Raw genomic sequence first — 15133 nt, 5'->3', positions numbered from 1 at the left:
CCATTAGTTCTGTGGCAGAGGCCACAGATTCATTGTCTTTTCTTTCCTGGGGGGGACTTCTTCTTCTCGTCATTCTGATGAGGAGAGGTTGCGGTGTTGTCCAGAGCCCAAATTATTGACCAGGTCCCAGGCCGTGCGCCCTTGTTTTATAGGGATCTTAGGGATGTGGGCTTCTTGATTTTCAGCCTGCCTTCTGGGGGAGGGGCCTGCCGCACTGATACTCAGGCAACCCTGTTGGGGTAGAATCTCCGTGTCCCCTGCGGGGGAGAGGGGTAATGGGCACACTGTGAGCCGGTATTTCCAGGCTTTTGTTCTCTGGCGGCTTTCCCTGGCAGTTTGCTGTGCCTCTTCTGAGAGTCAGAGTAGCAGTGGCCGAATCTCAGCCTCTGTCTCAGAACAGAGGGATCGCGGACCATTCTCCACTGATGTTCTGGCCACTTTAACTCTGTTTCTGTTGGTGCTGCTTAACCCTGTAGCATCCTGGGATGTGCGCCCCACACCCGGCATCCCAGCCCTCATTTCCAGGGCTGGCACATCTCTGTCCTTTGTGTTTCTAACACCGCCAGCCACCAGCCGCCCCCGTGCACTCCCCAGCTCACGGTCTCAGTCTGTTCTCTCGGGGGTGCCAGTCCGCAAGTCTGCCCGCTCCCCCGTGCAGGTGGCTACCGCTTCCCGGCGCCTGAATGCGGCAGCCCCCTCCCCCTTCCGTTTATCTTCTGATATCTGTGCTCGGTTTCACAACTTCCCGCTTTGTACCTCAATACTCAGCGCTGGAGATGTTCATTTGTAGAGATCCAGATGCATCTTCCTGTGTCTCAGGTTGATTCTGTGGATATTCAGGCTGGTCTGGTACCTATCCAGCTCGTCTTAGGGGACCAGCTGAAAAAGGGATCCCCTACTCCTCTGCCCTCTTAACTCCCTACCGTGACCCAAACATTCTTAAGCAGGATGGTCTTTAGCTTCCAAGTGTTTGGATTTCTTCCAAATTTTTTTCTTGTGTTTGAGTTCCAGTTTCAAAGCATTGTGGTCTGAGAATATGCAGGGGGAAATCTCAATCTTTTGGTGTTAGTTGAGATCTGACCCAATATGTGGTCTACTCTGGAGAAAGTTCCATGTGCACTCAAGAAGAATGAGTATTCAGTTGTTTTAGGGTGGAATGTTCTGTGTATATGTATGAGGTCCATCTGGTCCAGTGTGTCATTCAAAGCTCTTGTGTCTTTGTTGATCTTCTGCTTAGATGATCTGTCCATTGCTGAGAGTAGAGTGCTGAGGTCCCCTACTATTATGGTATTATTATCTATATGTATCTTTAATTTGGGTAACAGTTGTCTTATGTAGTTGGCTGCTCCCATGTTGAGGGCATAGATATTTATAATTGCTAGATTTTCTTGTTGGATAGACCCTTTCAGAATGATATAGTGTCCATCTTTATCTCTAACTGCAGTCTTTAGCTTAAAATCTCATTTGTCTGATATGAGAATTGTTACCACAGCTTTCTTTTGCGGTCCATTGGCATGAAAAATGGTTCTCTATCCCTTCACTTTCAGTCTGGATGTATCTTTTAGTTCAAAGTGAGTCTCTTATAGACAGCATATGGATAGGTCATGTCTTTTTATCCAATCTGCAACCCTGTGGCTCCCATCAAATGGGAACATTTAGGCCAGTCACGCTGAGAGTGATTATTAAAAGATATAATTTTAATGTCATCTTGTTGCCTGTGAAGTCCTTGTTTCTATAAATTGTCTCTGTAAATTTCTATTCTATGTCACTCTTGGGGTCTTTCTCCTTTTATAGAACTCCCCTTAACATTTCTTGCAAGGCTGGCTTGGTGGTCACATATTCTTTCAGTTTCTGCCAGTCTTGGAAACTCCTTGTCTCTCCATCCATTCTGAATGACAGCTTTGCTGGATGAAATATCCTTGGCTGCATGTTCTTCTCATTTAGTACCCTGAAGATGTCTTGCCAGCCCTTTCTGTCTTGCCAGGTCTCTGTGGACAGGTCTGATGTTATCTGATATTCCTCCCTCTGTACATAAGAAATCTCTTCCCCCTCACTGCTTTCAAGATGATTTCCTTGGATCTAAGATTAGCAAATTGTACTATTATATGTTGTGATGTTGATCTGTTTTCATTGATCTTGGGAGGGGTCCTCTCTGCCTCTTGGACACAAATGCTTGTTTCCTTCGACAGATTAGGGACGTTCTCAGCTATGATTTGCTCAAATATATCTTCTAGATCTCTTTCTTTCTCCACCACCTTGGGGATCCCAATAATTCTGATATTGGAACATTTAATTGAGTCACTAATCTCTCAGTTTGATTTCTTGGCTTTTAATTTGTTTTTCCCATGCCACCTCGTTTTCCTTCTTTTTTATCATCTTATCCTCTAACTCAGTAATTCATTCTTATGTCTCATTTATCCTGACAGTCAGATCATCCAGTTTAAGACTGCATTTCATTCACAGCATTTTTAAGTTCACCCTGATTAGATCTCATTTCTGCCCTTAGAGATCCTATATTGTTGTTAATATTTTTCTCAAGCCTAGGTATCACCTTGATAACTGTATTCTGAAGTCTATTTCTGACATCTTGGTTATATCCATAGCCATTAATTCTGTGGCAGAGGCCACAGTCTCATTCTTTCCTTTGTTGGGGGTTCCCAACAGAATAAATGACTAAGTCATTCTGTTGAAGGGTGGTTGAGGGAATGTACATATTCCAAATTATTGACCACAACCCAAGCAAGATGCACCTGTTTTATAGGGACCTTAGTGTTGTGGACCTCTTGTTATTCCAGTCTATCTTTGGGGGAGGGGGGCTGCCGTGCTGTTACTCAGGCAACCCTGTTTGGGCAGATTTGCCCTGCCCCCGTGTGGGGGAGGGATGAGCTCAGTGAAAATTGTTTTGGGGGGCTTTTGCTCTCTGGCATCTTTCCCTGGTGGCTTTCTGCATATCTTCCCAGAGTTAGAGCAGATGTGACTGTATCCAAACCTCTGTCTCAGTATGGAGATCGCAGTCTGCTCTTCACTGAGTTCTCCAGGCAACACTGTCTCTATTTCTGTCTGTGTCTGTAAAAACCAGCAGAGTCCTGGGTTGTGTGATCCACAGCAGCTCTCCCAGCCCTCACTCCCAGGGCCAGGCATGTCTCTACCTTTTGTGCTTCTAAAACCACCAACTGCCCCCGGTTCGTGCACATGCACCCCCATAGCTCCAGGTTTCAGTCTGGGGGGCTGTCCTAAAGTCCTTTCCTCACCACTACTGCTCTGCAAGTCTGTGCCCAGTCCCCATTGAAGGATGATTTTGCCTTCCTGGCACAAGTTCATGGAGGCTCCCTCCCCCTTCTGTTTATCTTCTGGTATCTGCCTGCAGAATCATGGCTCCCTGCTTCATAACTCGAGACCAACTGCTGGAATATTCTGTTTTTAGGGATTCAGATATATTTTCCTACATCTCAGACTGATTTTGTGGGTGTTCAGAATGGTCTGGTAGATTTCAAGCTCAATTCACAGGACTGGTTGAAATAGGGTCCGCTACTCCTCCACCATCTTTTTTCCTCTCCCCTCACCAAATTTTAAAGAATAATTAATACCTATTCTTCTGAAACTGTTTCAAAAAAATAGACATGGAAGGAAAACTTCCAAACTCATTCTGTGAGGCTAGCATTACCTTCCTTGATATCAAAGCCAGATGAAGACTGCATCAAAAAGGAGAATTACAGACCAATATCCCTGATGAACATGGATGCTAAAATTCTCACCAAGATACTAGCCAATAGGATCCAATAGTATAAAAGGATTATTCTCCATGACCAAGTGGGATTTATTTCTGGGCTGTAAGGGTGGTTCAAAATCTGCAAATTGATCAATGTGATACACCACCTTAATAAAAGAAAGGACAAGAACCACATGATCCTCTCAATAGATGCAGAAAAAGGATTTGACAAAATACAGCATTATTTTTTGATAAAACCTCTCCACCATGTAGGGATGGAGGGAACATATCTCAATATCATAAAAGCAATACACAAAAAGCCCACAGTGAATATCATTCTCAACAGGGAAAAACTGAGAGTTTTTCCCCTAAGGTCAGGAACACAACAGGGATGTTCATTCTTACCACTGTTGTTCAACATAGTACTAAACATCCTAACCTCAGCAATCAGACAACAAAAAAGAAAAAAAAAAGCATATAAATCAGCAAAAAAAGATTTTCAAACTTTCATGGTTTGCAGATGACATGATGGTCTACATTGGAAACCAAAAGACTCTACCCCAAAATTTCTAGAACTCATCCAGGAATTCAGCAAAGTTGCAGAATATAAAATCAATGCACAGAAGTCAGTTGCATTTCTATACACTAACAGTGAGTCAGAAGAAAGAGAAATCAAGTAATCAGTCCCATTTACAGTTGCACCAAAACCCATGAGATACCTAGGAATAAACCTAACCAAAGAGGTAAAGGATCTGTACTCAGAAAACTATAGAACTCTTATGAAAGAAATTGAAGAAGACACAAAGAAATGGAAAAATATTCCATGCTCATGGATTGGAAGAACAAATATTCTTAAAATGTCTGTGCTACCCAGAGCAATCTACACATTCAATGCAATCCCTACCAAAATTCCATCAACATTTTTTTGCACAGGTGGAACAAATAATCCTAAAATTTGTATGGAACTAGAAAAGACCCTGAATAGCCAAAGGAATATTGAAAAAAAAAAAACCAAAGCTGGTGGCATCACAATTCTGGACTTCAAGCTATATTACAAAGCTGTAATCATCAAGACAGTTTGGTACTGGTACAAAAACAGACACATAGATCAATGGAACAGAGTAGTGAACCAGAAATGGATCCTCAACTCTATGGTCAACTAATCTTTGACAAAGCAGGAAAAAATACCCAATGGAAAAAAGACAGTGTCTCTGACAAATGGTGTTGGGGAAAATTGGATAGCCACATGCAGAAGAATGAAACTGGATCATTCTCTTACACCATACATAAAAATAAACTCAAAATGGATGAAAGACCTAAAAGTGAGATAGCAATCCATCAAAATCCTAGAGGAGAACACAAGTAGTAATCTCTTTGACCTCAGCTACAGCAACTTCTTCCTAGACATATCTTCAAAGGCAAGGGAAACAAAAGTAAAAATGAATTATTGGGACTTCATCAAGAGAAAAAGCTTTTGCACAGCAAAGGAAACAGTTGACAAAACCAAAAGGCGTACCTACAGTATGGGAGAAGATATTTGCAAATGTCTTATCAGATAGAGTATCTGAAATGTATATAAAGAACTTGTCAAACTCAACATCCAAAAAACATAAAACTCCAGTCAAGAAATGGGCAGAAGACATGAACAGACATTTCTTCAAGGAAGATATACAAATGACCTACAGACAAATGAAAAAAAAAAATGCTCAACATCACTCACCATCAGGGAAATATAAATCAAAGCTACAATTAGATAACGTCTCACACCAGTCAGAATGGCTAAAATTAACAACTCAGGAAACAACAGATATTGGTGAGGATGTAGAGAAAGGGGCACACTCTTACATTGTTGGTGGGAATGCAAACTGGTACAGACACTCTGGAAAACAGTATGGAGTTTCCTCAAAAAGTTAAAAATGGAGCTATCCTATGACCTAGCAATTGCACTACTAGATATTTTCCCAAAGGATACAAACATAGTGAACCGAAGGGGCACCTGGACCCCAATGCTTATAGTAGCAATGTCCACAATAGCCAAAATATGGAAAGAGCCCAGATGCCCATTGACAGAATAATGGATAAAGAAGATATGGTATACACACACACACACACACACACACACACACACACACACACACACACACTGGAATATTACTCAGCCACCAAAAAAAAAATAGAAGTCTTACTATTTGCATTGATGTGGATCAAACTAGAGGATATTATGCTAAGTGAAACAGGTCAGTCAGAGAAAGACAATAATCATATGATTTCACTCAGATGTGGAATTTAAGAAACATAACAGAATTATAGGGGAAAGAAGGGAAAAAGAAAATAAGATGATATCAGAGAGGGAGACAAACCATGAGATTCTTAACTCTAGGAAACAAACAGGATTGTTGGAAGGGAGGTGGGTGAAGGTATAGAGTATCTGGATAATGGGCATTAAGTGGGTACTTGATGTAATGAGAGCTGGGTGTTATATGTAATTGAATCGGTAAACTCTCTGAAACTAACAACACAAATATGTCAATTAATTGAATTTAAATAAAAATAAAAAAGAAAATTGCACTACTTTATAGAACTACCAAATTTTATATTGTCTTTCAGACCTTATTCCAAAAAATGTGTATTTTTCATATCCATAATTATACCCCATGTTAAATGTCTTAATTTTGTATTATTTCTATCATGTCACATGAATAAGGGAGTTTCATGTTGTTGATCTTCGTAATTATATCGTTCCTAATGCATTCCATATTTTCGTGCACCCCAGCATTTTGAACCATTATTCAATTTGTTGGATGTTTATATTGCTACTATGAATAATGCTCCATGAACATGTTTATATATATAGAATTAGTATCTCCCTTTTGTGAAGGATAGATTGTCAGCAGTAAGATATCTATGGTAGAGTAGACACTTTTAATATTATTTCATTTACCTTAATATTTACTCATTAGAGCCCAGACGTTACAAAGCCTTTAGAGTTATGTGTGTGGGAATCTTTGTATTTCAGATCATTACTGAGAGAAGTGACTTTGCCTAGTTTATGGTTGCAGCATCCAGCATAGTGCCTATTATTAGACTAATAAAAGCTGTGTTTTGAATGAGTAAATCAATGGATGAATGAATGATTAATTCACTTGTTATATGAGCAGAGTTTGAACTCATTTTTTTGCCATCTGGATGCAGTTTGCTTTCAAGTGTACCCTCTGATATTGTTAAGGTCTGGAGAGCTATTTAGATAAAGAGTTACTCCTGTGATCTGGATTTTAGAAAAGTCTGGAATGTTGCCCTGAGAACACAATTTGCCACAGTGTCCATCTGGGATTTTTGCTTTTGCTTCCTGGACCACTGTGCACCCAAATATTTCTATGGGCTGCCTTCTGAAAAAGGGACTGTGATCTTTTCTTTCTGAAGGAAACTTTCCCATTACTTTTACCTCAGTGCAACAGGCCCTTGCAGGGCAGGCTAAGCTTGAGTCAGAATGTTTGAATGTCTTGGCTTTATTCTCTCCTGGGCTTCAGAAAACAACTAGGCTCATGATCAACTTAAACTGTATCACTCTGTTCTGTTGTTTGATGCTATTTTTTTGTGAAGGGAGATTAATTTTAGTTGAGATCAAAGTGTAAAAAAAGAAGTTTGGTTTTTGATTTAGCTAATTAGCACCATGGAATAATGCAATGGCGATCTTACAGCAATGCCATTTGTCTTTTACCAACATTAATAATTACTATTTGTGGTATTTTGTGATATCTTTATATTAACTCACTTAATTTAATCATTACAGCAACACAGTGAAGTAGATATTATGTGCATTTTGTGAATTAGGAAAATAATGTTAAAAGTCTCTCTCTCTCTCTTTTTTAAAGATTTTATTTATTTATTTGAGAGAGAGAGCACACACAAGCAGAAGGGTAGAGGAAGGAGCAGACTTCCTGCTGAGCAGGGAGCCTGATGCAGAACTCGATCCCAGGACCCTGGGATCATGACCTGAGCCAAAGGCAGATGCTTAACTGACTGAGCCACCCAGGTGCCCAATGTTAAAAGTCTTAAGTCACCTTTCCACGAGCACATGGAAGTGGTGGGGTCAGGGTTCAAACCTGATTCTATCTGATACTAATGTCTATACTTGTATATCCATTTAAAGCTTTTTCATGTAAATTCTACTCTCTAATTCATGGTTACAACACCAGAAGACTCTGATTTGTCTTGTCTGTAGAGGTAGAGACAGATTTAGAGTTTACATTCTTTCCCATTCAAGTTTTCATAGAAATGAATGATCATAGCCAGGTTATTAATGTAGACCTTTTGTTTCCTCATACCATACTCTCTCTCAACTGCTCCCACTCTAGATCTTCTCTATGAATCCTTCGCTTTATAGTGGAAGAAACTGGGTCCCAGAATATTGTGACAATTTACTAAGGTCATACAGCTAGTTAGCAAGCTAAGACTAGAGCCCACATTTTCTGCCTCTTAAGCTAGTGTCTTTTCTGTTATGTCTATGTGGCAAACAAAAGCTCATGGTGAAGAATGTGTTTTGTGAATTGTATTCCAAACCAGAAAAGATATTAACATAGGTCCTCCAGTGCAGAGAACTTAAATTCATTTTCATTTAGTTAAAATGTTCTCTATCATTTCAGATCCCTAGTCAATCTGTTAAGCATCAAATATATACTGAATGACTAGTATAAATGTGCTTAGCAGTAGAGACCAGTCCCTGAGTGGGGTCTCTGTCATCAGTATACGAAAAGTCTCAGGATTTGCTATTCTCCCTCTCCCCGTATAGACCTCAAAAGAGCCAAAGTAAATAGTATTTTCCGCCTCAACAGCTGTATTTATTTTGGGCTGTTTCTCCACCTACAATGTCCATTTGCTATCCTCAGAGCTTCTGAACCTGTTTATTTTCAACCTCCCAGAGGCAGCCAGCTGTTGTATTCCTGTGTCATGGCACAAAGAAGTCAACAAGTTCTTCTGGAGTGAAACAAGCCATTTCAAGGGCTTAAAGGATATAATCCAAAGGAGAGTTTACCAGTTGTGGCTATTTCCTGAGCAAGACACCAACCCTGCTCTCAAATATCTTACTCAAGTAGCTTAACAAGATATAATTGGAGACAGAACTTGAGCACTGAAAGTTAAGGAGTAATATAAGCTCAGGGCTTAAACGATATCAAGTGATTGTGATTAAACAGAGTCCTCTAGTCAGTGGGCTGGACTAAGCTTGTAGAAATATTTTGTTTGAGTTCCAAGTTTGTTTTTGTGTGTGTTTGTCTTTTAGTAAGCCAAACAATTAAAAACTGAGAACATTGACCTAAAAATCAGATAGATATCTGACTTCTTTTGAAAAAACAGATCTGTTAGTATGGGTTTATCCTCATGTGGGGCAACTATGGGCTGGAGTGGTGTGTGTATTAGATGAAATACATACTCCCCAGCTTGTCACAGTCCTCAGTATTCACTATTTTCTTCCCAATGTTGAGGCCAACTCTCAATTGCCTTGTATCCTGAAAATTGCAGTATTCTTTTTCTTATACTCATTGACTGCAGTTATGTGCTGGGCCCCACAGACATGTGAATATTCCATTCCTGCTGGGACCATCACGTGCTGTGAGTTTAGAGGAAGATGAGACCCTCGATAGCTGGAGTAGATGTCATACTTGTTGGGTGCCTGCTATAATGTGATGAGTACTGGAGAGGCATGATACCTTATTAACTACACGAAAGCTCTACCAGGTAGGTATTATAATTCCTATTTTACAAATTGGAAAGGTGAGGCTCAGAAAGGTTATGCGGCCAGCCAGAAGTCATCTAGTTAGTGAGTAGAGAGGATTCAGAACCATCTGGATGCAGGTAAGTTCATCCCCTTAGATGCTGCCTTACACACAGAACTAAGAAGTAATAAAGCTGAGTCTTGAACCCAGGCTGACTGACTCCAAGTCTAGTGGCTATTATAAAATGTTATACTCCACCAGAGGCACAGACCCTACTGTTTGCAAAGGGATAGCAAGTAAATATCTCATGACGAATCAAGAGGAACAAGAAGAAAGAACCATTTCCATTGGGAAGTGACTTACATGTGCAGGAATAAGTTCTGAAATACATTGTGATAAATAATACATTGGGATAGTCCTTACATTGTAAATAGGCCAGTCCATTACCAAGTAGCTGGCCTTCTGCTTCTGGGGTAGGTTGAATTTTGGCCATTAGTAGAGTATAAGCTACTCAAAAGCACCATTGGATATTTTGATGTGAAGGATTGAATCCTATGAAGAAGTTAAACAAGGATTACAAATTCCAAATGGTTTGGGAAGATAAAGGAGGAGTCAACCTGTCTTCTAGACATTGAAGGGTAGATCTAGGTCAACCATACCCTGGGTAGTGCCCACAAGGGCCTGGATCTCAAAGAGATTGAAGCCCTATGTCAAAATTTATCACTTTGCCTAATGCTTATTCTGGGAACTAGAATACAAAAGATTTAAATGTTACTTACTCTGTTTTCTATTTAAAAAAAAGACTTTTTGCTAAGTTGCAAAGCTTAGATTTAAATCCAGGATTTCTTGGGTTATTTCCACTATACGCTGTCTTCCAGAAAACAGATGGTAGAGAGGGGAAGGGAAGGCATTCCAGGTAGAGTGTTGCTGTATTAGGAAATTTCAGATTCTGTTAGGGTAGAGAAGGAAACAAAATAGCAGAGGTTGAAGCCTCTGACAACAGTCACCACTTTCATCACTTACACTGTTACCACAGATTGCAGAGGACTGACCATGTGGTCCCCACTGAGGCTCCCAAGGGCCATATCTCTAATGACCACTTTGCCTTTTCACTTTTTCCCTCCCAGCCATGGCCATTTAGCCCCACCTGAAGGATCTACCAAACTCCAAACTTCTGGATCAATTCTCCTCTTGGTCAAGGTAAGTTGCAGTCTAGTAGGTGAACCACAAGCGATCTTTAATTTGAGTGATGTTAAACCGCAATAAAAACCAAATGACAATTACTATAACAATAATAATAGAAATTACTTTTACTGAGCTATTTTTGTGTCCTAAACACTGTTATGTAATTTATATTCTTTATTTCACTTAATTGTTATATCAGCCTGTGAGATATATATTATAAGGAGACAATACTCTGTCAGTCTCTTACACCTCTGAGTGAGGCACTGACTCCCATTTGTTCCAGACTAAGTTTTGAAGGATGCTTGTATATAATTTTATTTTTTTATTATATTATGTTAGTCACCATACAGTACATCCCCCATTTCCAATGTAAAGTTTGATGATTCATTAAGTGCGTATAACACCCAGTGCACCATGCAATACGTGCCCTCCTTACTACCCATCACCAGCCTATCCCATTCCCCCACCCCTCTCCCCTCTGAGGCCCTCAGTTTGTTTCTCATAGTCCATAGTCTCTCATGTTTCATCCCCCCTTCTGATTACCCCCCCCTTTCTTTATCCCTTTCTTCTCCTACCAATCTTCCTAGTTCTTATGTTCCATAGATGAGAGAAACCATATGATAATTGTCTTTCTCTGCTTGACTTATTTCACTTAGCATTATCTCCTCCAGTGCCGTCCATGTTGCAGCAAATGTTGAGAACTTGTTCTTTCTGATAGCTGAGTAATATTCCATTGTATGTATGGACCACAACTTCTTAATCCAGTCATCTGTTGAAGGGCATTTTGGTTCCTTCCACGATTTAGCTATTGTGGACAATGCTGCTATGAACATTGGGGTGCATATGGTCCTTCTCTTCACTACGTCTGTATTTTTGGGTAAATACCCAGTAGTGCAATGGCTGGGTCATAGGGTAGCTCAATTTTTAACTTTTTAAGGGACCTCCACACTGTTTTCCAGAGTGGCTGTACCAACTTGCATTCCCACCAACAATGTAGGAGGGATCCCCTTTCTCCACATCCTCTCCAACAATTGTTGTTTCATGCCTTGTCAATTTTTGCCATTCTAACTGTCGTAAGGTGGTATCTTAGTGTGGTTTTGATTTGAAAGGATGCTTGTATATCAAACAGCCTTGGAAGATAGAGATAATGTCTCCTCTCAGGTTTCTTAAACTCAGGATCCACCCCCCTTTTTTTTTTTTTAACACAACCCTCTTTGCACCTCCCTATTGGAAATGAGCCTTGGAGAATCAGCACAGAAATGCTGGCTCTCTGGCTACTACTGTTCCCATAAGTAATAAATTGTCCTTTGTCTCTGAACCAGGAATTTTGTGTCTTCCAACATCCATGTAACTGTAGCAGGCTAACCTCTTAGCTTGCAAGTAGGGTAGCATCTCAGACTCTACACTGTCCTTTGAACAATGTTATTCCCATCTTACAGAATAGAAACTGAGATTTTAGAAAGTGTTGTAAAGTGTAGTATTTATTAAATCTGATCTTATACTTTAGTATTCACCTGGATATTCTGCCTTGTTATAGAGATTAAATCCCCATTTTGGAACATATTTCTGGCACCCAAGTCTCAGTTTATTCTCTATTCCTGAGATAGTCATGTATCCATCAATCCCAGTATTTATCCAGCACATAATACCAATCTTGTTCTCAGTTATCTTTGGGAATGGTATCTTCCTTTGAACCCAGACTCCTGCAACTAATAGTATCATGGTGGAAGTTGAGTAAAAATAATGGATATAAAGACATCTAATATAAATTATTCTCAAATATTAGGTTGCATCTGGAATACTGAGAGTCTCAGGTAATTCTGGTACATTTGGGTCTTCTTTGAAAAGCATTTATCCATGGTATAAAAGCATGGTACTTTTACAAGGTACACCAGGATTTGCACTATTTACTCTGTGTTTACCTCTTATGCTATTGTTCCTTGCTTTATGCTTTATATTCTAGCTACTCTTAATAGCTTATAATTCTTTCTACTTCTACTCCTCCATACTTTGACAGTCTTTCTTCTCTACCTAGTATATCAAACCCCTAGTGATTCTTTACCTCATATGTCTCCTCCTCTAGGAAGCCTTCCCCATCTGAAGAGGGGATATCCTTTCCCTATCCTCCCAAACTTGCTGTGCTTACTTACCTCTATCATTTACTTCTACCTTTTATTAAAATTATGTGTCTGTCTCCATCACCAGACTATTAACTCCTTGAGGGCAGGTAACCTGTCCTGTTCACTTTTATACTTTATATGGGAAGACTTTATAGGATACTACAGTATCTGGTTCACAATAGGCACTGGACTTTGAAATCAGTTTTTGTTGAATGAATGAAAGAATGAAAAAATGGCAGAATGATTGAAGCTGTTTGCAGATAGCTTTCTTTTCTTTTCTTTTCTTTTTTTTTTAAAAAGATTTTATTGATTTGACAGAGAGAGAGAGAGAGAGAAACAGACAGCAAGAAATGGAACACAGGCAGGGGGAGTGGGAGAGGAAGAAGCAGGCTCCCAGCAGAGGAGCCTGATGTGGGGCTCGATCCCAGGACTCTGGGGTCACACCCTGAGCCAAAGGCAGACGCTTAACAACTGAGCCACCCAGGCGCCCCTGCAGATAGCTTTCAATATAACATCCTATTAATGATACATTCTTGATTTTCTTAAAAACATTTATTTTATCTGAGATAACATAGGGAATATGAGGAAAGGGCTATAATACAAGAAATTAGATTTTATCATGGGTAAAGGCAATACAACCCAGCCTCATTTTACAGAAAAGGAAACTGAGTTTCGGAAAAACTAACCCAACATCACACAGCTTGCTAGTGCCAAAGCGAGATTGGAAGCTTTATCTCTTGGCTTTCATTCTCAAGCTATCTATCAATTATCTATCTATCTATCTATCTATCTATCTATCTATCTATCTATCTATCTATCATCTATCTATCTATCTATCATCTATCTATCTTCTATCTATCTATCTATCATCTATCTATCTTCTATCATCTATCTATCATGATCTATCATCTATCATCTATATATCATCTATCTATCCATTCATTCATTAAATTTTTTTTGTTATTATCACCAGGTGCTCATCACAAGTATACTCCTTAATCCCCACCATCTATTGCACCCATCCTGTCACCCATCTCCCCTGTTTACTTGGAGTCTTTTGCAGTTCCATACAAATTTTAGGATTGTTCTAGTTCTGTAAAGGATGCTGTTGGTATTTTGATAGGAATTGCATTAAAACTATAGATTGCTTTGGATAGTATAGATATTTTTACAATATTTGTTCTTCCAGTCCATGACCATGGAATATGTTTCCATTTCTTTGTGTTGTCTTCAATTTCTTTCATCAATGTTTAGAGTTTTCAGAGTACAGATTTTTTACCTCTTTGGTTAGGTTTATTTCTACGTGTCTTATAATTATTGTGCAATTGTAAATGAAATTTTTTTTCTTAATTTTGCTTTTTGCTGCTTCATTTTTGGTGTACAGAAATGCAACAGATTTCTATATATTGATTTTGTATCCTATAACTGTACCAAACTCATTTATCAGTTCTAGTATTGTGTGTGTGTGTGTGTGTGTGTGTGTGTGTGTGCGCGCGCGCAGTATTTCAGGTTTTCTATGTATAGTACCATGTCATCTGCAAATAGAGAAAGTTCTACTTCTTCCATACTGAATTGGATGCCTTTTGTTTCTTTTTGTCGTCTGATTGCTGAGGCTAAGAGTTCCAGTACTATGCTGAATAAAAGTAGTGAGTGGACATCCTTGTCTTGTTTCTGACCCTAGGGGCAAAGCTCTCAGTTTTTCCCCCTCGCATATGATGTTAGCTGTAGGTTTTTGATATATGGCCTTTATTATGTTCAGCTATGTTCCCTCTAAATCTACTTTGTTGAGGGTTTATCATGAATGGGTGTTGTACTTTGTCAAATGCTTTTTTCTGAATCTATTGAAATGATCATACGGTTTTTATCCTTTCTCTTATGCAGTGATATATTACATTGATTGATTTGTAAATATTGAACCACTCTTGCATCCTGAGAATAAATCTCATTTGATCATGATGAATGATTTTTTAAAAAAATCTATCGTTGGATTTGGTTTGCTAGCATTTTATTGAGGATTTTTGCATCTGTGCATCAAGGATATTGACCTATATTTCTTCCCTCCCCCTTTGATGAGTCTGGCTAGAGGTTTATCAATTTTGTTGATCTTTTCAAAGAACCAGCTCCTGGTTTCACTGATCTGTTCTATTGTTTCTTTAGTTTGTATATCATTTATTTCTGCTGTAATCATTATTTCATCCCTTCTACTTTTTTGGGTTTCGTTTGTTCTTTTTCTAGCTCCTTTAGGTATAAGGTTAGGGTGTTGATTTAAGATTTTTCTTGCTTCTTGAGGTAGGCCTGCATTGTCATAAACTTCCCTCTTAGAAATGGGTGCCTGGGTGGCTCAGTTGATTAAGCAACTGCCTTCAGTTCAGGTCATGATCTTGGGGTCCTGGGATTGAGTCCCACAT

The sequence above is a fragment of the Ursus americanus genome, chromosome 6 (assembly GCF_024610735.1).
Source record: "Ursus americanus isolate L20-20 chromosome 6, mUrsAme1.1.p, whole genome shotgun sequence".
In the NCBI taxonomy this organism is placed as follows: Eukaryota; Metazoa; Chordata; class Mammalia; order Carnivora; family Ursidae; genus Ursus; species Ursus americanus.
This window is presented reverse-complemented; position numbering follows the sequence as displayed.